Raw genomic sequence first — 22,299 nt, 5'->3', positions numbered from 1 at the left:
TTCAAGGCCAGCCTCAGCAACTTAGCAAGGCCCTATACAACTCAGTGAGACTCTCTCAAAATAAAATAAAAAGTTAGAAAGGTCTGGAGATGCAGCTCAGTGGTAAAATGCCCCTGGGTTCAATCCCCAATACAAAACAACAACAACAACAACTAAACAAAACAAAACAAAAGCAAAAAAAGTAACTGTATGTCATCCTGACCTGAGTTCCTAATATTATTCATAAGATTTGCCAGCAAGGCCCAACTCAAGATTGATTTTTAACTTTCTTGAGTTTTTTAAGAACTCCTTTAGGAAAATGAAATAGCCAATCTATACCACTTTTAAGTTTAAAGACATAAACAGCATAATGGCAGGAGAAAATTGAGGGTTTTTTTTAAGTAAAACCTTCCACCAAAACCTAGGTGACTGTGGGCAGGACCTACCAATCCCTACAGGACTTAGGGTTTTTTTCCTCTGAAGGACTGCCTAAAAGCAGATTCCATTCTAACACTCTTGATTCCATGCTTGTCCCCTCTCTCTGGCAAAAATGTTTCTCAAACAACAAGTAAATGCCAAATAAGTCAACTTCTAATTATAAGCAATTGGGGAAAAATTACTGTCTAGCTTTAAAATTAAACACAGAGTAGAAGGAATGTTTACAGACTATCCCTTCCATTTGCCTTGCTTGCTGTGTTAAAAGCACTGCTTAAAAAGTTTAGAACACATAGGACACATCACAGATAATGGAGATCAACATGAATCACTATTATTCTTATATCATGTACTGGGCTCCATAATTTCAGAAGGATGGAAAAAGTGAAAGGGAGTCAGAAGATGCACTTAAATAATTCAAGGGTTTAGAAAAGAAGACCTAGGAGGGATGGGATACAGGTTATTCATCTTAGGAAAAAAGGGGTAGAGGAAATACAATGCTAGTATGGCAAATGGCACGAAGGTCTGAGACTCAGGCAATGGAGCACCAACAGACCAGGTAAGTTGCCTCTTGAGCAAGTCACTTGTCCCTCATCTGTAAAGTTCAGGGTTGAGCTGGTCATCTCCAAGGTCCTTCATGACTGACTAGAAGATGATGAGTGACAATTTCCCCGATCCCTCAAACAGGAAATAAGTTTAACCTTTGCATTCCACCAAGGCTGGGCATACTACAGTACTCTCACTTTCTGTGAGAACAGGACACGGAATAAGGTTTTCCTTAATGTGAAGAAACGAGGCAGCAGTGATTTGAGACCGGAGGAAGAACCTGGAGGATGCCAGCATCTGAGAAGCATTTTAAATGACAGAAAATAAAGCTGAACATTATCTGCCAGTGATATTCAAAGTAAAGACTAAACACATTACAGAAGCAAAGGTTAATCCAAGTAAAGCTTCACCCTTGGGCTCATGCTTCTAAGGGGACACTGATCTGGCCAGCTACAATCCCTCTGCTCCAAGCTTTGTAAGGCAGGAGGTCCCTAATTCACACACATTAGCAAGCAAGTAGAAAAAAGTTTTCTAACACATTTCAACATTGGTTGAATTTTCCCTTCTGGCTGAGCAAAAACCACCGGTAGAAACTTGTGGAAAGGAGTGTTTTGGGGGGGAGTGGGAGGTCACTTCCTGTTCCCCAAACCCACGGCAGCGATCCCACCTCCGCCCAGCCCCGCACCCACGGTCGCCCGGCGGCGGAGTTTCACAACAGCCTCCCCACTCTGCCCTCCCTCCAACAGCTGGAGGCCCCGGGATTCCAAAAGCTGAACAGAGTTGGACTTCCCGGCTCAGGGGAGACTGAAGCACAGCCAGCACTTAAGTCGGCCCAGACAGGTCCCGAGGCAAGCCCCTCTCGCAGGGGCTCTCAGCACTACCCGGACTTTGGGCAACACCCGGAGTTCGCTCCCTTGGAGAGTCCCTCCACGCCCGCAGGGCCTTCCTCAGTTCCCTCCCTAGGATAAGCCTTAGAACTGAAGGACGCCGGCGTTCCCACACTCTTACTTACCAACTTCCTAGCCTTAAACTTGGCCCGCCCGGGACGCGGGGAGCGAGCCCGGTGCCCCGGCGCGTCCCAGGCGCTCGCGCAGCTGACGTCCCCTTTCGCCTCACCAGCCCTTCCTGCTGCGCGCCGGGGCCGGACTCCCGGGCGGGCAACGTGGCCCTTCCCCGGGGAGGGCGGGGCCAGCCGCTGCTCTCCGCCCCGCCTCGAGAGGGCCCGCCCTGACCCTGCCTTCCTGGGCCCTCCTCCTCTCCCAGACTTTCCAATCACCCGCAAGATCTGCACATCACCTTTTCCTAGGTCCCCAATTTCAGGGGTGGACATAAAAATAACTTACTTTTAAGCCTTTCCCTACTTGCAGTCGCAACTCCTCAAGAGCTGATACCTGACCTCATCCACACTTAAAAGATCCCTGTACTCCAGACTTCCGCTGGTGTCTCTTCCTCAACTGCTCTAGTGTCCAGAGCTTTGTGGAGTTTGGAGAAACAGCAAAACTGGTGTTATAAGGTTTCAAAGGGTGTGCCCCAAGTAAGCAGAGCACCCCAAACAGGGCATTCGCCAAACAAAGCCCAAGGATTTGGAAGCCATCTCGTACCCACAACTCCAGAGAGGCTTCAGAGTCTAGGTTGGAAAAACAAGAGGGGCTGGTGATATAGGAACCCGGGTGTCAAAAGGAAGTCAGGGAGGAAACACCTGCTGCCAAAGGCACTGTGAGAGCCAGTTGTTGTTTCTTTCTTGTTTTTTCCTTTGCGGGGTGGAGACTTAAAGTGGTTAGTTCTGAGTGAAAAAGCAGAGACACAGGCTTGCCTGCTGGGACCATCAGACCTAAGAAGAGAAGGAATAAATCACAGGCACAGGCTTTTGTGGTTGCCATGTAAAAGAGATATGGAAAGTGCCCCCAGAAAAGCCTAAAAGTCAGTGTCCCTTTGATATTTTAGAAGAAATCTAAAGGGAAGGTGAAGAAGGGATTCAGGACTCAGGCCAATCAAAGGAAGGAAATTCAGTAACAAATAACTGTGACTTCAGTCACAAGGGTGGAGAAAAGATGAAGACCAGAGTTTGCAGGGCTTACTGAGGAGTCAGCAGTGGATCCAGAGCAGAGATAGAATTTCTCTAAAGCCTGAGCACTGGATTCCATGACAGGCCACTCCAGTAAAAGCCAGGCACCACAATGAGACATTCTGTAATTTAGAGGTGTCTGGGAGCCCCTGCTCTGTCCACAACATAAGCCTGACTCCCTTCCACCAACAACCTTCCCTGGGTGCCCCTTTGCAGAGGCCTCAGTTCACCACCACCCACCCCTCACCCTAAGAAGTTAGAGTGGGGAGCTGATAACTATTAGCTGCTCTGTGGGTAACTTTCCAGAGAAGGACCACCACTATGTCACCAGGACACACTCCAATGACATCAGACCCTCCCCTGCCTACGTGTTTCTACAAGGTGATCTAGAGCACAAGGCAGCCTAGAACTCCAGTGTATGTTCGTTAAGTTGATTCTATATGAAGCCAAGAATAGTGCAGAGTTCTGAAGAACCAAAAGGATGGACTTATCTTAATGGCCCCTGCATGTAAGTGAAGAGCTAAAACAAAACTATAAGGACTCACCAGGCATAAAGGCCTCCACAGGCAAGACCTCTCCCTTGGCCTCTCCTAACTCTTCTAGCAGCTCTTCAGAGTATACAACATAATCTCTATTCTACAGATAGGAGATTGAGGCTTAGGGTAAGCACTAACTTGCTGGAGGTCACAACCCTTAGTGAGCACCATGGTCAGATTTTAGACCCAGGCATTCCTGCCTCCAAACCTAGCACTCATTCTCTCCCCTCATGCATGCTTAGTGCTACTGTTCTCTGAGATGGCTGTGTGCCCAGCATGACAGGAACACAATGGGGTGCCAGCTGGAGTCCTGCCCTGAAGGAGTACAATAAGCGAAGAGCTGACACATCAATGAGGCTTGACTATGTGTGGATATGTGTGTATCTATGATCTCTGGTTTAGCTGACAGTCTGGATTGTGACAGGAAACTCAAGACCAGGCTCTTGTGCCAGGCAGAGGCCAGCATCTCTGTACCTCTGCCCTCTCTCTACACTTTCCTTATGAAGGGAATTAAGGGACACAGGGGCCCTACACATCACACTCAGTATCAAAAGTATGAAGGAAAACAATGAAGTTCCTAAACGTGTTAAAGGTTGGTAAACTGACCTGTAGATTAAGAAACTAAAACCATGTTACAGGTGCTGAAAGGTTGGGGAAGACTGAATAGCCCAAGTCTTATCATTCCCACCTCTAACCATAATATTCCTCCATGTAAGGCAGGTGGATGGGAAACAAGATGGCTAGGGATAAAGGAGGGCTGTGCTATATTTGCATAACTCCCCCACTCTCTGTAGTCCTTCATTTGAGAATGAAATAAATTCTTGAATGAAAAAAAAAAAAAAAAAAAGGGAAACATTTGGTCCGAGAGGTAAGAAGCCAGGAAAATGAGTGCCAAAATGACCTGGGAAAAGGAGGCCTTGGGCCAGAAGTAATGGCACAGGCCGAGGAAGCTGAGGCTGAAAGATCACAAGTTGCCAGCCTTAGTAACTTAGAAAAATTTTCTTTTTATTCTTTCTCTGTTTGTCTAGCTCTCTTTTGGTGGTAGTAGGGTGGGGTGGGCAAGAGAATATATTGCCCCTATTCATTCTATCTTATTCTATAATCAGATCCTCCTATTCCATTTGCACATAATCCAATCCCATGCCCCTTAAAAATAGAAAATAAAAAGGGCAGGCTGGGACTGGGGCTCAGTGGTAGAGTGCCCGCCTCTCACGTTCGAGACCCTGGGTTCGATCCTCAGCACCACATAAAAATAAATGAATAAAATAAAGGTATTGTGTCCAACTACAACTAAAAAATAAATAATTTTTAAAAAATACCTAGTATTCTACACACACACACACACACACACACACACACACCTTGGGCTCTTGATAGAGGTTGCATGGGAAGAAGCTATCATGAAAAGAAGGGCAGAAACAAGGGACCAGGTATCTAGATTCTACAGATATGCCTGGGATTGGATTATGTGCAAATGTCTCCCCGGAGAGACACAGAAACCCAGCTTATAAAGTCAAAGGAAGGAGAAGAGATTAACACAATAATCAATGAGCAATGCCTGTGAAATCTAACTTTTAGTTAGCCATCTACAATTCCTTTGCAAATAAAGAAGGGTATACATAAAAACACACCATCTATAACTGGTCCCCATGAGTGCCAGGCCCTGGCATCCTGATGGCCCTGCAATAAGGTGGATGGTTGTCTTGAGAGAAACATCTTGTGCAGGAGTTGGGTAGAGGGCAGAGCTATTGCTCTGACAAAGGAGAGGAATTCTGGTTTACCCTAAGGAGGAAATGTCTTACCAGGAGGCTGTCAGGCAGGGCACAGAGTTTCTCTCCCTGGAAGTTTGCAGCAAGACCAAGCTGCCCCTGTCAGATCAGATGTTGTAAAAGCAGCTCTGCACTGCACAGGCAATTTCAATGTCTGCCACTCCACCCTCAGGCAAGCCCTTCCAGCTTAAGGGCTTCTGTAGCTTCCCCTCAAACTCAGAAATAATCGCCACTCTGTCTTCATCACAACAAAGCAGTGAGGGAATACTGACACAACAGCTTGGACTCTTCACATGACATCAACACTATACAAATACAATTCTTCTTGTTACTTCAAGTGGTTGGAGGTGCTCACAAGCACTCACAGGATAGTAGAGACTCTAAAGTAGGAAAATGAGGACCCTTCTTACACAGCATGAACCCCAGAAACAGTTGAGAAAGCATCCGGGGCTCACCAAAGGATCACTGTGATCCCCTCTGCCTAAGCAAAGACTGGCACCAGGAATCTGCTGTGTGAAGCTGGTGAAAGGTGACATATCCTCCCACATAGCAGGCTGGTGTCAAAGGGGCCATGCTCCAGACATCCAGAAAAGGAAGAACACCTCAGGGTCAGTGATCCGGGCTCCCAGGCCTGCCCAGCCCTCAGGCCCCTGGGAGGAGGCAGGGATTCCTATGGCAAAGAAGAATGCGAAAAGTGGGCAAAAAGAAAGAAATCTAACGAAGAAAGTAAGGCATAAATACTGGATTTTCAGTTATTATTACCAGTCCCCACTGAATGTGAGTCCCAGCTGTTACTCAGTAAGTAAGAAGCAAAGAAATTCCAGAAGACAAACTTCCTGGCCCAGACCACCATACTGACCCAGACCACCATTCTCTCTACCATCTCAAAATTCCCAGCACTATGTGCCACCTCTCCTTTCTACGATTTGTTGTCACTATTTCTTAGCAGACTTGGCATAAGTAAACAGAGTTCAAGGAAGGTGTGGGCAAGAAGTGATAAGATTACTATGAACAGGTTTGCTTTAAGTGAGACAGTCTGCAGAAATACACATGGCTAAGAGATTCAGTCTGAAAAAACCTATCATTGTAAAGAGTAGAAGACTAGGGATATGGCATAAGAAGGAAAGAACCAGCATTCACCCCAAGAAATAGAGCTCTATCTCCCAAACAGACACTTGGCCCTTGAGATTTAAACTTCTGTGGGAGACCAACCTTGACTGAGTTAACTCCCCTGCTGGGCGATGTGGCAGTCAGGCACCCATGCCAGCTCTTCTTCGCTCTTCCAAGTGACTGTGTCTTTGTGCCTGAGCATGTCTTCCTACAGCACCATGGGTGGAGCTATGATCTCCTGTTCCTTTGTAATATTATCCCTTGCCCTGTTTAGGATAGAATGTTCCATGGAAGTGCCTTGTGTGTGTCCCCTTCTCTTACTGAGCCCTTGGGTGTGGCCTACCTAGATGTCAGTCAACCTGCTAACAGCAGACATCATGAAGCTGAACTCAGCCCCCTGAAACCTGACCCCTTGTGCCTCATATGAATAGCTTCTCCTCAATAAAAGGGGTCAGCCTGTGTGTGTGTGTGTGTGTGTGTGTGTGTGTGTGTGTTTTCTCTCTCTCTCTCTTCCTGTGGACCCTTAAGGTCAGAGGAGCCATCACAGGGACCTCAAAGAAAAAGGTATTTGTGTCTCTTGTGTGGTTATTTTGCGTAGCCCAGTCAGCCCAGTTTTCCTGGAGTGACCAGGAGTGAGCCTTTTAGTCACGAACAGAAACCCAGCAAACTTCCCTCTACCCCTCTTTAATTTTCTACCCCCAAAAGAGGTACTTAGTAGAAATAAATGGAGAACCATTATGGCCAATGCAGTAGCTGACATAATCGCTCAAATTTAAGTCCTTAATCCATTCACCTTTTCTACAATATGACAATACCAGGTATTAACAGCAGTAAGATGAGACAAATTCAGGGCAGGCTTTTAGTTAAGGATGTCTTCTAAGGCTTTTGCCAGTAAGGTAATTTAATATAAGAAAGAACACCTAATTAGAGATTTTCTCACTGTAACGAACAGGTATGTCAAGGAACGCCAATGTTATTGTTTTATATGTCATGGCCTTGGTACTTGTCAAAATGTATCATTATTTCATTTCCTTCTAGTAAATCTTGTGAGGGACCTATCATGATAGTTATCAACATTTTTCAAGTGAAGAAAACAACAGAAGTTGATCAATATATGTAGGGTTGAACATTGACTCAGAAAGTCAGAGCTAGAACACAAAACCTACTGATTCCCAAATTTAGGTAGGTGGTTTTCTATTTTTTCTATGAGGTTTCATGTCCCAAATTCCCTTATAGAGGAAGGAGGAAGAAACAATTTATCTTTCCTACCTCTAGCCCCTCCTCACTGTCCTATTTGGGGGGAAGAGGTAACTGCAGATTTAACCCAGTGGAAATTTACCACTTAAATCCCCAGCCCTTTTTTTATTTGTTTTGAGACAGGGTCTCACTAAGTTGCTTAGGGCCGATAAATTGCTGAGGCTGGCCTTGAACTTGAGATCCTCCAACCAACCTCCCAATTGGCTGGGATTTCAGGTATACACCATTGCATCTAGTTGCCTTATTTAGTTAGCTCCCCAAAAAGAGCAGCCTGCCTCTGTCTAGGCAACACATTTCAGAGTCTTACCCCAAATGGACTTGAAATCCTATTTATTATCTCACTGGTGGAAAGATCTTTAAAGGTAATTTAATCCAATATCCCTTCAGAAGCCTGATTCTTTTCATGTCCTTGGCCTAACCGCATTGGACCTAACCTCACAATCCTAATTATTCACAATACTTTCTTTACCAGGTATCCATCCCTCTGGTCTCAGAAAGGAAAGGATGGCTACAAGTTTGCAAATGGGGAAAGTAGAGGAGAGGTGAAGTTCGTTAGGATAAGGATTCTCACCAGGGCACAGGTGGTGCCCTGACTTCCTGAATGACTCCAATCCCCAGTGTTTTCCATTCAAACATTTCTGCAAAGGAGCACCAAAGCACTAAGTGGGATATGAGACAGGAACCTTACCTTTCTTTTCTCAGTTGCTCCCCTGGAGATCATGAAATGCCCATCCAACACTCCATTTTCAAAACCGAGAATCCAAATCAGATCCACCAAACAAAGTGCAGCTTTTTTCCTCTTATCCAGGTCCAAAGTCCATGGCTGAATGGACTCTGAGGAGGAGGAGTCTGGGGGGAAGGGGTGTGTCCAAGCCCCTCCCCCCCACTGCAGATTTCAATGTCCCTCCCAGGGGTCTGTTACATGCCTTCATTCAGCTGGTTTACTAAGCTCAGAGCCTAGTGATGGACAGACTCCAAGTATTATTGCATCTCTTGCTCAAGAAAGGAAAGTCATCCACCCTGAGGACTCCTCCGTCTGTCTTCTGCTGGAACTCATGAGAAGAAACAGGCCTTAAAACCCGCATGGCCCGGGCCGTTGATATCTGTATTAACCTGCAGAACATTTAAACATTAAGATGCTCTCTAATCTAGTCCATACTGGAATAGATTCCTAAGACTTTCTAGTTCCCTCTCCATTTCTGAATTATATTCCATTAGTATATCATTAAAAACCCTTCCTTAAATACTCCACACAAGATTATAGAAAGCTTTTATTTTTGTTTTGTTTTGTTGTTTTTTTGTGGTGCTAGGGATTGAACCAAGGCCTTGTGCATTCAGTGCTCCACCACTGAAAAGTCAGATCCCCAGCCCTAAGAAGTACCTTAGTATCTACTTCATTCACATACTGTACCCCAAAACAGTCACCTAATCAATATGGGCACATAGATGTGGCTCAGAATAAGAGTCATACCTATTCTCAGTACAAAAAAGGTAAGCAAAAGTACTGAATGAGGGAAACTGTCTTCTAAGGAATGCAGAAAAGAACGTCCTCCACTCATTTAAGGCACCACATATTAATCGGATCTCTCAAGGTTCTTAGGGTATTCAGTGTTTTAATCTGCCAGCTCTCTGCAACTGAACTAAATCCTTTCCATTCCGAGATGTAGGCACCTTCTACAAGCACTCCTTGCTCTCTTTTCTTCAACCCTTACCTCCCCCTCTGCTTCCAAAACTGTGTCAGGGATGTAATTCCCAATCTCCATCAAACTCTTTCACAGGGCCACTCCCGAAAGCACTCTCCTGGAATGTTTTAGGCCTGACTCCCTTCTTGTAATAGCCCAAACCTTCCAAGAGCCCATCCTTTTTGCCCCCTCATAAGTTTACTCCTAAACACACACACACACACACACACACACACACACACTCTCTTCCTTCCTGTAGGGGCGTGGCATCCACATAACCTCCCCTCCCCCACCAGGAATTTAACTCCTCCCACCCTTCTCTTCAGAATCCCGTGTTCAGTGTTCACGGGGCAAGGGGGTGACACTGCAACCCTCTCAATAGTCCGAACCCTACTGATCCGCCGCAAGGACGACCCTCTCCCTAGCGCGTAGAGTCGTTACCTGGATCCCGCCCACCCTGTGTCGGCCGGAAACCACGGCCCGCCCGGGGTCGAAGTCCGGGCCCTGGGCCTGGTCCCCACCGCGGGCCCAGGCCCCACCCCCTCGACCCCCGGCGGCCCGGCCCTCCCCTTGCGCTCCTTTCCCCCTCCCACCATCCACCGCAGCCACTTCCGCCCGTCCTCCGGAAGTGGGCCCAAGGCTACCGCTGCCTTCCCACATCCCGCCTATTCTGTCCCACCCCACCCCCGCCCATCACCACCGCCACTACGGGAGCGCGGGACGTGGGTCTGCAGTGCTGGAGGTTGTTCTACAGTCACTGTTCACAGGATTGAAGTCGAGGTTTGGGCAGAGCCAGATCTGGGTGAGAACGAAGCTGGGGCTCAGGGTAGCGGTCGTACAAGAGGGGGCAGGGCAGAGACTTTGGCCGAGAGTAGGAACGAGCGTCACGCCAAGCCGATCGAGACCAAAGACGCATGCGTCGCGGACCCTGTCGCGAGCGTTGACGCTCAGACTGCCTGGTGGGCGGGACTTGGGCGGGAAAGGGATGCGGCGGAGTGCACGGAAGTGGGGGCGGAGCTTCTGCTGTGTAACCCTGTCGCTATTCTTGGGTCCTAACTTTGCCTGGCAACGGCTTGCCTGACCTGGCTTCTAACCGCTTGTGCAGCTCGGCTTTCTGAATGCAGTCTGTCTTGGCGAGTTCTGTATTTACCTATTCCTGTGCTGAGAACTCTGTAGCAATACCGGAGGAAAGTTGTTTTGCTTATCGTTTTTTTTCTCGCTGCATCTCTGCATTAGGCAGGATCTTCCTTGTCTAGAAATAGAAAGGGTGTGAATGCTTAACAAAAAGAGAAAAAGTAGAAAGCCCCCTTCTCATAACCCTGCGCTGTACACTCACTGTGCTGAGCTCTTTACAAGTAGTGACTGAATACCCACAGATCAGGACTCCAAATACCGTCACCAGAGTGAGAGTTATGCCCAGGGTTGCAGGACAGATGCTGTGCTTGAACCTTACAGACTGAATTGCTGACCTCCTATGTAACAACACTATACACAGTATTTCCATTATCAGGTGCCACCTGTTCCTTAAACATGTTCCTTCAAATACTGGATTTACAAGTTCCAAAATCGCCCTGTTGCTTTTTTTTTTTTTTTTTTTTCCTTGATTTCAAGTTGAATCCATGGACAGCCACCAATAATTTTTGGAGCTTGTATGTCAACAGCATGCTCTAGAGTCTTGCCAAGATTGTGGATGTATTTGCAGCCTCTACTTTTTCTCACTTATTGAAAACTGGAACAGAAGGTAGGCTCCCAGCTTCTGCATATTTTCTATCCAGGTGATTTTTCTAGATCAGGAAGTTACCAACTTGAAAATGTTCCACACTGAAAATTTAATAGTTGCTGGGCCAGGAGTGCTGAATTTTGTATTTGGAGAGATGTCATCATAATACTAAGAACATTATTTTTTAAAATATATACTGCTTACACTCAAGAATAACAAGTCCACAAATAAGTTTCTTTTCTACCCTTATCTCCAGACCTACTTAAGTCATCCATCTTTCCTGTCTGAATTAATGACAACTCTATTTACTCAAAACCCAAAAAGTCATCCTCTTATCTGCTTCCAGTCTGACTGGAAATTTTGTTGGATTTACCTTCAAATTATGTCTAAGATCCAACAGTATCTCCACAGCTACCTTCACCAAGACAACCAGGAGTCTTTGCCTTACCTCATATCCAGGTTTCCACACAACAGCCAGTGGTATCCTGGTATATCTCTGCATAAAATCACAGTAGGAGATCCCTATTTCGCTTGATATGTAGAGCCAAAGTTCTTACCATGTCTTATAGAGCTCATTTTCAGTGGTTTTCTTACCTTTCTGACAGGCTTGTTCTCTTCTGAATTACTCTTGTCTCAACCACACTGCTCTCATTACAGTTCTTTGAGCCTACCTAAAAGGCCTTTGTTTTTTCTATCCTCTGTGAAGCTCTTCTAGATATTCATCATCACTCACAACCTCAACCCTCGATATTTTTTTCAAACATTATCTCAGTGAGTCCTTCCCTAACCAACTTATATAATTTGCTCCTTTCCCACAACACTGACAGTTTCCCTTATGAAGTTCCTTTTTTTTTAGCACTTTGGCTCCTAACATACTTAACTATTTATTGTTTGTCTCACCCTACTGGAATTTAAATTCCGTGAGGGGAATGCTGTATATTGCTAATGATTTTAATCATCATACCATACTTCATGTTTCTAAGTATTTTCATAAGTATATAAACATCATTTTTATCTTAACTGCACTTTTTACTTAGATTTTTGCATACCTGTTATAACAAGTCAAAATACATGGAGTTGTGTGAAGAAAACTTATCTCTTCTTCTCCTCTAATTCCACCTTACTAAAGGGAATCACAGTTTTCAACTTATTGGATGTCCTTTAAAATATTTAGACATTTACACATACATACATAACTGGTAGCAGTTTTATAGTTCAAAGATAGATATACCTGTATTGTGACTTTATTTTCTGTACCTCAGGTCAATTTATATTTGAGGTCTCATTCCCTTTGATGCTAGAAAAACTAAATCTAGTTATTCAAAAGAAATGTTAATACTTAATGATTTGTTTATTTACTGATTAGTGATCTGTTACAGTTTTACTTCAGTCAATTCAAATTTTACTAATGCCTTTTCATTCCTTTTTACTTTCATATAATTGCTAGGGTTTTTTTAAATTATAATAAATGAAATGTACATTCATTGAGGAAAATTAGTGAACCATAAACAAAATGGAAAAAATAGTAAACACAGCAACCAGAAATAAACAAGCCTTCCCATTTATTCTGTTCATATTTATGCATATTTGGAATTATACTGCAACTGGCTTATATAGCTTAATATATGTGGTGAACATTTTTCCATTTTGCATGCCATTTAATGACTCTGGTTTCTCATTATACAGATGTAGCATAATTTTTTCCCTTCTTTTTATACATTGGTTATTTCCAGCTTTTCACATTTATAAAATTAATTGTAACTAAGTCTCTGTGCACATCCTTAATTACATCTTCAAGATAAAGTTCTGGAACTGGTGTCAAAAGGTGTGATTATTGTTGAAAGCTCTTGATGCATGTTATCAAAAGATCTACAGAGAGGTGGCACTGCTTTGACACCAGCTTCTTTCCACATCCTGCCAACACTGTTTTTTTTTTTCTTTTTTGTCTTTTCTAATCTGATAGAAAAAAAATGGTTTTGCAGTGTAGTTTTAAATTACTTTATTAAGTACTAGTAAAGTGCAACTTTTTTATTTTTGAAGCATTTGAAAGTTGCTTACTCATATCTTTTACCCACTTGGGCTTATCTTTTTGTTGTTGTTGTTGTTCATTTGCAAGAACCCTTTCTAGAATATCAACCTTTTGTTACCTGTGTTGCAGCTATTTTCCCAGTTTGTCATTTGCCTTTTGTTTATGTGCTCTGGATATTACCAGATAACACTAAGCCTGAAGTTTTTCTGCAAGCTTATGCTGTAGTACTCTAGTGAATCCTTTCCATGGTGCCCTCAATTCAGCACTCACTCAGAGAGCAGTTTCATATATTAGGCTGCACAAGCAGTAACATCATAAGTATTGGCTTGCTTAGTTTGCTTGTCTGACCAGCATTGCAGGAGCATCTGTCCTAAGGTACTTGCAATGAAGTAGCTTTCTACAGATAACATTAACTTATCTTGTTTCCAGTGTGCCTAAGAGAAAGCCTTTTTCCTTTAAGATAGTATGTATCTAGACTTTCCATCCCAGAAATAGAAATGGAATGGAAAGTATAGATACATATTATATTAAAGAACAAAGGACAGTTCCCTTAATTTGCTGAGGTTTTAGGGAACAGAAAAGGAGCTTTCAGGGACATGGTGTTTTATTATCCCCCTTTGCTTTAGGGGAGATAAAAAAAGTCAACACCAGCTGGGGCAGAAGTCTGACTATGCTCTGCCTTTAGGATAAACTCCTAAGAATACGCTAGAGATTTGCGTATTAGTTATTTCACCTGAAGGACCAGTTGGCAAAGTCTCAAAAGGCAGGATCTCCAAGGTTGTCATTTATATTGGGGTGGCCAAAAGGGATTGAACATCTGCAGAACATGGCTAAAGGACTGTTTATACCAAGTGGGTTCCTCCTTCCTGTGGAAGCTTCATGTTTCTGTCAGAAGCAGCAGGAAAATGGCTCCCACCTTTCTTCTGCCTTCCAAAATTTAACTCAAGGACACCTAATAAGCTGAATCTAATTGCAAAAGAACCAGATTTCCTACCTCTCCAACTAGAAAGAAGTTAATCAGAGACTAAGAGGCTCATCCAAATGGCCCACCAATTTAATGTATTGGGGACTTTCCATTTCAGTTTGTTATCTATTCTGATACCTATTTCTGTCTGTATAGCTAATAGTAAGCACTAAGAGTCTTTCTTCATTGACCTTTTCATTTTTTAAATATTTTCTTGAATATTTTCACACACATATTTTTTTCAGACATGTGATTTTCAGATAGTATTGGTTTAGAAACTAGATACTCTTGTAGTTTCCTGGGCTTCTCCTTAACCTGGGTAGTATTCGTTGTACAGGTTTAAGTCTGAACTCTGTAAGTACAGAAGTCAGCATGTACATTTGCTATTTGTTCTTTTATTCTGGAATATCTTTAAAATTTGGACCCATAAGGAAACACCCACACTCATTTCATCCCTTCATCCTATTGTGCCTCTTTGCAACTTCAGCATACTCGGCTATTCTCTTCTCCTTCTAACTTCTCCCCTGACTTGCATACCATCACACTTCTCCTCAGTTTCCTTCTTACTCTCTGGCTACTCCTTTCTTGCTTCTTAACTAGCTTCTCCCTCTTTTCCTATGCCTGACATTTAAATGCTGAGATTTCCTGTGCTCTTTCTGGTCACTCAGTTCTCATTTTATACTTTTCTTTTCAGGTGATCCCACAGAAATCATCTGGCTTCCATTGTCAACTTTGTGTCCAATAAACCCAGATACACATTCCCAGACCCTTTTCCTCTGTCCTCCAGGCCCATTGATCCACCTGCCTGCTGGACATCTCAGCTTAGTTTCCTCACTGATCCCCTTAAACCTCTAATTCAAGTGCCCAAAGCTAAACTTATGACTGTTCCATCCATGACCTCTCCCAGGAAGTGGCTTAGTTATACAGCCAGTTGCTGTGGCAGAAACCCAGCTGTTTTCCATAAACTTCCCATATTCAATCAATCACAAAAACTTCCATGAAGTTCCTTCCAATTATTCCATGATCATGATAAGCCTCTCTGTCTCTTCTCAAGCTGGGATGTTTGGGCATCTCATGCCAGATCCTGGAAATTGAATGTCACGAGACCCAAGACTTGCTGACCAGGACCTTCCTTCGATTTGCTGAACCAATGGAAAGCTTCTTAAGTGACAAACCTTAAGCACAAGTGAAAGCAGTATCAACCTTTCTTCTTGAAGGACAACAGGCCAACCATGAAAGTCTTGGGCCCTCTCTTCCTTAGGATTTGTTGCCCTTCTGATCTTTAACACTAGTTGATACCGAGGAGAAATCTGAAGTCAAGTTGATCTTTTGTTTTTCTTCCCTTGGGAGAAACTTGAATTTTCCAGTTAGAATGATCATGTAAGTTTCCCTTTATCTTTTATTTAATTTTTTAATTAATTATACATTACAGTAGAGTGTATTTAACACACTGTACACAAATGGAGCACAACTTATCTTCCTCTGACTGAACATGGTGCAGAGTCACACCAATAGTATAATCATACATGTACATAGGGTAATAATATCCGTCTCATTCCACCATCCTTCCATCCCCACACTCCCTCCCCTCCCAACACTCCCCTCTGCATAATCCAAAGTTCCTTCATTCTTCCCTAACCACCCCCCCATTATGGATTAGCATCTGCTTGTCAGAGAAAACATTCAGCCTTTGGTTTTGGGGTTTGGCTTATTTCGCTTAGCATGATATTCTCCAGCTCCCTCTTTAAGAATGTGAATATGTACCACATTTATCTGTTGTAGGGCATCTAGGTTGATTCCAAAGTTTCTAGCTATAGTGAGTTGAGCTGCTATAAACATTGATAAGGCTGTGTCACTGCAGTATGCTGCTTATTATTTGGTTATAAAACAAGGAGTGGGATAACTGTGTCAAATTGTGGTTCCATCCCAAGTTTTCTGAGGAATATCCACACTGCTTTCCAGAGTGGGTTGCACCAATTTGCAGTCCCACTATCAATGTATAAGTATACCTTTTTCCCTACATCCTCGCTAACATTTATTGTTGTTTGTATTCTTGATAATTGCCATTCTGATGGGAGTGAGAAGGAATCTTAAAGTAGTTTTGACTTGGATTTCTCTAATTAGTAGAGATGATAAACATTTTTTTTTTTTCATGTTTGTTGATTTGAGTGTATATTTTCTTCTGAGAAGTGTCTGTTCAGTTCCTTAGCTCATTTATTGATTGGGTTATTTGAGGGGTTTTTTTATTGTTAGTTTGGTTGGTTTTGGGTGTTAAGTTTTTGAATTCTTTATATATCCTGGAAATTAATGCTCTATCTGAGGTGCATGTGCTAAAGATTTTCTCCCATTCTGTAGGCCTTCTCTTTGTGTTATTAATTGTTTCTTTTGCTGAGAAGCAGCTTTTTAGTTTGAATCCATTTATTGATTCTTGATTCTACTTCTTGCACTTTAGGAGTCTTGTTAAGAAAATCAGTTCCTAGGCCGACATGCTGGAGATTTGGTCCTACTTTTTCTTCTATTAGGCGCAGGGTCTGTGTTCAAGTGCCTAAGTCTTTGATCAACTTTGAGTTGATTTTTGTGTAGGGTAAGAAAAGTTTAATTTCATTTTCCAACATATAGATTTCCAGTTTTCCTAGAATCATTTGTTGAATGGACTATCTTTCCCCCCAATGTATGTTTTTGGTGCCTTTGTCTAGTATGAGATAACCTTACTTAGGTGGGTTTATCTCTGTGTCTTCTTTTCTGTACCATTGGTTTACATGTCTGTTTTGGTGCCAATACCGTGCTGTTTTTGTTTCTATAGCTCTGTAGTGTCATTTTAGGTTTGGCATTATGATCGTGCCTCCTTCTTCACTCTTTTTGCTAAGGTTTGCTTTGGCTATTCTGGGTCTCTAATTTTTCCAAATGAATTTTATGATTGCTTTTTCTATTTCTGTGAAGAATGACATTGAGATTTTAATAGGAATTGCATTAAATGTAACACTTGTGGTAGTATGGCCTTTTTTGACAATATTAATTCTGCCTACCCAAGAGCATGGGAGATCTTTCCATCTTATAAGGTCTTCTTCAATTTTTTTCTTTAGTGTTCTGTAGTTTTCATTGTAGAGGTCTTTCTTCTTTTGTTAGATTGATTCCCAGATTTTTTTTTTTTTTTTTTTGAGGATATTGTGAATGGGGTAGTTTTCCTAATTTCTCTTTCAGAGGATTCCTCACTGATGTATAAGAATGCATTTGATTTATGAGTATTGATTTTAGAGCCTGCTACTTCGCTGAATTCATTTATTAGTTCTAGAAGTTTTCTGGTAGACTTTTTCGGATCCTCCAAGTATAGAATCATTTCGCCAGCAAATAGTGATGGTTTGAGTTCTTCTTTTCCTGTTCGTATCCCTTTAATTTCTTTTGTGAAAGCAAGAGTTTCAAGGACTATGTTGAATAGAAGTAGTGAGAGCAGGCATCCCCGTCTTGTTACAGTTTTTATGGGGAAAGCTTTTGGTTTTTCTCTGTTTAGAATGATGTTTGCCTCATGCTTACATAGATAGCTTTTACGATGTTGAGGTATGTTCCTGCTATCCCTAGTTTTCCTAGTGTTTTGAACATGAAGGATTCTTATCTAAGTCTGTGGTGTGATGAATTACATTTATTGATTTCCACATGTTGAACCAACCTTGCATCCTTGGGGTGAACCCCACTTGATCATGTTTCACTGTCTTTTAAAGATGTTTTTGTATGCAATTTTCCAGAATTTTATTGAGAATTTTTGCATCTATGCTCATCAGGGATATTGGTCTGAAGTTTTCTTTTCTTGATGTGTCTTTGTCTGGTTTTGATATCAGGGTGATACTAGCTTTATAGAATGAGTTTGAAAGGGTTCCCTCCTATTCTGTTTCATGGAATAATTTGAAGAGTACTGGTGTTAATTCTTCTTTGAAAGTCTTGTAGAACTCAGCTGAGAATCCTTCTGGTCCTGGTAGGTAGGCTTTTGAAAACATCTTCTAATTCATTGCTTGAAATTAATCTGTTTAAATTGTGTATGTCCTCCTGATTCAGTTAGGGTAGATCATATGTCTCTAGAAATTTGTCAATGTCTTCAAGATTTTCTATTTCATTGGAGTATAGATTTTCAAAATAGTTTTAATTATCCTTTGTTTTTCAGGAGTGTCTGTCCTGATATTTCTATCATGAATTTTAGTAATTTGAATTAAACTCATAGCCACGCTTGCATTGTTCTCTTTGTTAGCATGGCTACAGGTTTATCAATTTTATTTATTTTTTCAGTGGACCAACTAGTCTCTTGGTGATGCTTTCCATTGAATTTTTAATTTGATTTATTGTTTTCTTCATTTTGAGGATTTCTGCTTGGTTCCTTTTTATAATATCTGCCCCTTTATTGAAGTGATCTTTTACTTCCTGTATTTTCTCTCTGATACCATCCTTTATTTCAAAGATCAGTCTAACTATGTACTTTCTAAACTTCTTCTCTGGCATTTCTTCTACTGTGTTGTCTATGGATTCTGTTGCTGGAACATCTTGGTTTGATTGAGGTGCTTTGTTCTCTTGTTTTTTCAAGTTGTTTTTGTGTCCATCTAGTGGTATGGATCTGAGGCAGTACAGTTTCTTATAGTAGTCTTATAGTGTCCCTGCAGGCTTCTAGTACCTCCTTTGAGGGGGAGACCAATATTAACAGCACCCAATGCAAGCAATATACAACCTTAAACCAAATAGCTCCTATTAAGGAGCTACAGTTTTGTCTCAATAAACAAAAATGATGTGTTCAATTATTGTCTACAATATAAACAGTAAGTTTCCTAAAAGGGTTTACTATTTCAAATGCTGGACAAAGAGGGAACAGAAGTAGTGGAGGATGTGATGTTTATGAGGGAGGAGAGAAGATAGAGGTAAAAATTTATAGTAAGAGCAAAGAAGGAATTAGTAGAGGTTGGCTGATTAGCATGAGAGAAGTGAGAAAGAGAATCCAGGGAGACGGAGAAGTGAAAGAAAAAAATATAGATTTTTTTTAAAGTAAAAATTTAAGAATACAAAACCAAACTTTGATATACTAGTCAGACATCCCATTCCTCAATAAACTGATGCTTAATAATATTTGAATTCATACATGGTAGAGATGTGAGGAAAAGGGGGAAAAAGAAAGATAAAAAAAAGGAAAGTCTCTATGGAAATTTGAACAGTTACTTCATTGGCTTTCAAAAATTTTCTTAGCTTTTCTTTTCTGCCAATAGATGGGATTTTCTATAGTTTGATGGTAGCTCCCCAGTCTGATAGCAGGATGCCCTCATACCCTCTTCTAGCCTTTGCACTTGTAGCTAGGCCCTTCTGTCCCAGGGCACTTCAGGATTCCTGGTTCTTTCCAGTTTCTCCAACCTGTGTGCTCCCCACCCCAGGGAACTGCCCCAAGACTCTGGCTTTCCACAGGCTTGCCAGGCCCAGACTGGCCCACACAGACCCATCTGCAATCTGATGGACCTGGGCTTCAGATTCCCCAGGCTCTGCCTTCCAGCAGTCCCAAGATCTCAATGCTATTCCAACTTTCAAAAAGACTACCAGGGATGTGCTCACACAAAGGAGCCACCCTGCAAAGAGGCAGCCAGATCACGGCTACTAGCACACCCAGCAAGTGCATCCAGACCTACAGGTATCCTGATGATATATCTCTAGGACCTGACTAGTGTCCCCAGACTGAGGCAGCCAGCCTTGAGATGCAGTGGTGGCAGTAGCAAACCTGCAGGCCCCTTGGCCCTAGACTCCCAGGCCCTGGCCAGTTTCCCAAGATGACTGAACCTGCAGGTACCCTGACAATGGACATCTGGGCAGCAATGGGCCCGGCAGTCTGCCAGCAAAGGGTCGGCATTTGGCTGGCTAAAGGCATAGATGAGCAGGTAAAAGGCAGGCAAACAGGCAGCCAGCGGGCAGTCAGTGGAAGTAGCTACTGATCAGCACCCAAAAGGCATGCGATATACTAGAAAAGGGGCTGGCGGACAAAGTAGGGGCAAACAGCAGGGGATCAGTAGGCAGCAAGGGCTGTCTTTCAGAGAAACAGTATTTCATCTGCTTGTATCCCAAGTCACAGAGCAACGAGGAATACAGCCTCCCTCTAGTTCTCTTGGATCTCTTCCTCCCTTTGTCTTTGAATTTCGGTAAACTGTACCAGAATGACTTAATTATTTGATTTTTCCAGAATGCATTTCCCTTTATAAATCTGAAGATTCTTTGACTCCAGTTCTGCCACTCACTGAAGTATTTTCTTTGGCTAATTACTCAGTTTTGTTGTAAATGCAGTAAGGATCATAATAATCCTTAAACTAATTCAATTATTGTGAACCTTAAATGAGATAATGTAGGCTGGAGTTGTGGCTCAGTGGCTTATGTAACTGAAAGTTATATAAGTACACTGAAATATCAAAACACTTTCTTAGTTTATTTCACAATAAAGGATGCATTTAATGTTTTGTGTTTGGTCTTGCCTTATTTAATCCTCATACTGTTATTTTTAATTTGGACATTTCTTCCCAACTATATTATGAGTTGTTTGTTTTTTTTTTTTTAAGAGAGAGAGGGGGAGAATTTTTTTTTAATATTTATTTATTTATTTATTTTTAGTTTTCGGCGGACACATCTTTGTTTGTATGTGGTGCTGAGGATCAAACCCGGTCTGCACGCATGCCAGGCAAATGCACTACCGCTTGAGCCACATCCCCAGCCCTATATTATGAGTTTTTAAGGGCTGACATTCTGTTTACCTTAAAATACTCATATTTCTATATTGGTTCAATTCAATGAATATTTACTTATAGGCTCATATCCTGGTTCCTCTGATTTCTGAGCACTTGTCTCACATGTATGAAGCATTGGGTTCAATTCTCAGTACCATATATAAATAAATGATTAAAAGGTTCATCAACAACTAAAAAAAATTTTTAAATGAGATAATACATGCAAAGTGCTTAAAACTATGCCTAGAATATCTAGTAAATGCTCAATAAATGTTGGTTACTGTTCTTATGACTAATTTAGAAGTTTCCATTTAGTAACTCTGACTTTTTTGTTTTGTTTGTTCTGTTCTCTTTGGGAACACCACTTATACATATTTTGGGTCTTATTTGCCATCTTCGCCTCTTTTATGTCTTTGTTTCTTTTCCAGTTTTGGGGTTTTGTGAGTAGTTTTTCAGTTATGCTTATTCTATTTTTGATAATTTAATTATGTTTCCTGTCCAAGGAAATTAAATAATATAATTCAGTTCTCTCCTTAAATTCAAAGTAAAACTCTTAACATTGTCCACTTTTTTTTTAACCACTTAGTGGTTTTTAATATATTCCTAGGGTTGTACAGCCATCAACAATTCCAGAATATTTTCATCACTCACAAAGAAACATGATATCTATTAGCAGCCACTCCCTGTTCCTCCCTGCTCTATCCCCTGGAACTACTGATTTATTTCCTGTCTGTATCATTTGTTCTGTTCTGGATATTTTGACTGAATTGCATATGTCTGGCTTCTTTTATTCACATAGTTTTCAGGATTTACCCATGTTACACTGTGAATCAGCACTTCTTTCTGTGATATAATAACATTCTATTATTTGTATATTCCACAAATTTTTACTCATTCATCTATTGATGAGCACGTGTGTGAGGTTCTCTCTGCTGTGAATCTGTTTTTGCCAATGGGATAGCCCTGATTGAAGTGAATAAGGAGACAGTTTCTATGTGGAAGGCTACACCATCCCCCAGATGAAGGAGGAGGCATTTAGGGGAATTTGATAGTGCAAGTGCCAATTAGACTTATGTTTCTTCTGAGTATCAGGAAGAGACAGTCCTGACCTTGGGCATGTTCTGATTTCTTATTTACTCTCTCCATTCGCCTGGTCAGTTATTTTTTCCTGAGATTCCTTCCTTTATGTCTCAATTTTTTTTCCTTCTTTTTGACCAGGAGCTCCTGTGTTCTGCAAACAGAACTGAAGAAGTGTGACAAACCCAGATAACCATAGCTAAGGTATCAAACTGAAGACAATAGATGCAGTGAATCTACATAAAACCCAGAATACTAAGCTGCAACTTGGGTTAGGAGTAGGGGACAGTGGAGAATACTTGGAAATTTCAGTTCAATAAAGAGATGAAAGTTATATAAGTACACCGAAATATCAAAGCATTTTCTTAGTTTATTTCACAATAAAGGATGCATTTACTGTTT

General features: G+C 41.9%; 1 protein-coding gene and 1 long non-coding RNA gene across 6 annotated transcripts in view; one reads left to right on the top strand and one right to left on the bottom strand.

The window, feature by feature from the left end:
• Positions 1-10,299, bottom strand: part of Mgat1 (alpha-1,3-mannosyl-glycoprotein 2-beta-N-acetylglucosaminyltransferase) — a 20,480-nt gene extending 10,181 nt beyond the window's left edge. The window contains exons 1-2 of one of the 5 annotated variants that reach the window (XM_076856526.1): positions 10,219-10,299; positions 8,386-8,810 (exon numbers count right to left, since the gene is read on the bottom strand). The gene's annotated coding sequence lies outside the window, so the exon portion shown is untranslated. The other 4 variants (XM_076856525.1, XM_076856528.1, XM_076856524.1 and 1 more) reach the window with 4 other exon arrangements.
• LOC143399670 (uncharacterized) lies at positions 10,006-22,299 on the top strand. Its single transcript, XR_013091424.1, has 3 exons — positions 10,006-10,181; positions 15,147-15,472; positions 22,039-22,299. It is a non-coding gene; the product is annotated as an uncharacterized LOC143399670 (long non-coding RNA).

This window comes from Callospermophilus lateralis, chromosome 5, assembly GCF_048772815.1.
Source record: "Callospermophilus lateralis isolate mCalLat2 chromosome 5, mCalLat2.hap1, whole genome shotgun sequence".
Classification (NCBI taxonomy): domain Eukaryota; kingdom Metazoa; phylum Chordata; class Mammalia; order Rodentia; family Sciuridae; genus Callospermophilus; species Callospermophilus lateralis.
This window is presented reverse-complemented; position numbering and strand designations above follow the sequence as displayed.